General features: G+C 44.2%; 1 protein-coding gene across 1 annotated transcript in view; it reads left to right on the top strand.

The window, feature by feature from the left end:
* The window catches only part of LOC134437239 (receptor-type tyrosine-protein phosphatase delta-like), a 482,346-nt gene that overhangs the window by 404,070 nt on the left and 75,776 nt on the right, over positions 1–2,500 (top strand). The gene's annotated exons all lie outside the window — the stretch shown is intronic.

Here is a 2,500-nt window from a genome sequence, read left to right as displayed (position 1 = left end):
ACACACACACACACACACACCACACCACACACACACACACACGCACACACACACACACACACACACACACACACACACGCACACACACACACAGTCCAACAAGCTTGCACACAGACAGACAGAGAGACAGACAGACAGACAGACAGACATCGCCACTGACAGTCGCACAGGTATTCAAACTGACCTGGCAGTCATGCATATATGCATGTATGCATTTTTGCAGTAGTCTATCTTGAAAGAGACATACCCAAATCATACCCAGACACACACACACACACAGACAGACAAGCAGGCAGACAGACACACACATCCAGACAGACACACAGACAGATACACAGCTAAGTGTGCAAATAGCAACCCAGAGATACAATTTCTTTGTGTTTTCCAGGCTATTATATCTGAGTCTGACCTGAAATAGATGTAGATGTGATGGCAGCCCAACAGTAATCCATAGACTGGAAAGAAAGATAAACATGCATCCACACAGACAGACGATCACATTGACCAGGGTTTCCCAAACTGGGGTGCGTGCACCCCTGGGAATGCGTGGACTGGCATAAGGGGGTGCGTGAGCTGAATAGAGCAATGGTGGATATATGAGTTTTTATCCAGCATTGATGAACATTAAGTCATTCTTAATTGTATTTAGACTTGTATGCTGGAAGGGTCTATCTGAAGTGTATTTCAACTCCTAGACTATTGAAAAAGAGGATTCCCCAAATCGCTTAATATGCAGTGATATGAATGTGCAGTGAATCCATGCTTGCGTGGCCATCAGCACACCAAAATATTTGCGAACAACATTGAAATGTACAAGGGGGGTGTGCAGGGAAAAAAGTTTGGGAACCGCTGACATAGACACAGACAAACACGGTCAAATTGAGGTGGTTATATCCAGGATGTTTACCTATGTGTCTGACAGAAGGTGGCCAAAGTAAAAGTAGAAGTAAAAAAACAAAGCCTGCCAAGATTTCCTTTCACTTCTGATTATGACCTGAAATGTAGGTATACGTATGGGGGGCCAGGGCTGGATTAAGATGGCCTGGAGCCCCTGGGCTACAAGTTGATGTGGGCCCCCCCAGAAAGCAAAATCCACGACAAATTGACTTAGACAGTGTCATAATTACGTGCTAGGAATTAGGGATAACATGTCTACCAACTGTACTCAACATGACAGATGATTTTTTCAATATTGCAACCTGTCACAATTCTGCAATTTTTCCGCTTTTGACCAAGCTGGGGCCCCCTGGCAGGTACAGGTGCTGGGGCCCCCTGGCAGTTACAGGTGCTGGGGCCTCCTGGTAGGCTGCAGCCATATCTAGCCTGTGCATTAATCGGGCCCTGATGGGGGGCAGCATAAAAACATGCCAGACAGACACAACCAGACGGGTACATACAGTACGTAACGTAGGCCTATATATTGTGTTTCTCAAGGTGTTTACCCATGTGTAGTATGACCTGAAATGTACACGGGGCAGCAACAATATGTGCCTGTCAGGAAGACAAATCTGCTTGACAATCAGGCAGACACACCTGCAAAAAAAAAAAAACCCAGACAGATACATTTTTCAATACGATACAATTTCAATGTATTAGACCATGTACAGTTAAATTGCCATTTAGTGTTTTCTTTCTCATGATGTTTACCCATGTGTATGACGTAGGTATTCAAAAAATTCAAAAAGAGGGCCTGCGCCTTTCAATGTGGCTTTAGTTATATGGTGGTGCGTTGGCTTGGAATATGGAGTAATGCAAAGTCAGAAAGTCTGGAGCTTGCACTCAAAAAAGACTTGAAAAGAGATGCCCAAAAAAAGTGGGTTTTCCCAAAGTGCAAACGTTTCGGGTGATCCCATCCTGGGATCACCCGAAACGTTTGCACTTTTGTAAATATAGCACGGCATATTGTGAGATCATTAAAAACCCACTTTATTTGGGCATCTCTTTTCAAGTCTTTTTTGAGTGCAGGCTCCAGAGTTTCTGACTTTGCATTACACTATGACATGGGTATGGCATAAAATCGACGTGCGGGCAGTCTAATCAGAGAAAGTAGAGAGAGAGAGAGGTTCCATTGGCCCATTGTTTCCGGGTTCTATTATTGCAAGGGTGAGGGGGGGGGAAATCCCCCTTTAGGCAGACCTAGGCAGACCGAAGGACTGTTCTATTCAATGTTAGGAGTATTATGACACACCCCTTTAGGCAGAGCGGAACCTGGTCAAGTTAGGTGCCCATAGCAACCTATTACATTGGCATATCTCTATATACTTAGACCAGTGATTCTCAAAGTGTGGTCCGGGGACCACTGGTGGTCCGCGACATAGCTCAGGTGGTCCGCGGGGGGATTTCTACTTTCCCGAGACAAGCTAGCAGTAGGCTATATTTGTAACATTATTACAAAGCTAAGCATAGCTTAAGTCTTATTTTCATAACAATAAAACCATCTTGTAATGTGAATAAAAAGTAAAGGATTTTTATCGAAATTAGCAGTGTGAAATTAACACCT

Source organism: Engraulis encrasicolus, chromosome 21, assembly GCF_034702125.1.
Source record: "Engraulis encrasicolus isolate BLACKSEA-1 chromosome 21, IST_EnEncr_1.0, whole genome shotgun sequence".
NCBI classification, from domain to species: Eukaryota; Metazoa; Chordata; class Actinopteri; order Clupeiformes; family Engraulidae; genus Engraulis; species Engraulis encrasicolus.
Note: the sequence above shows the minus strand (reverse complement) of the source record. Positions and strands in the feature narration are given on the sequence as shown.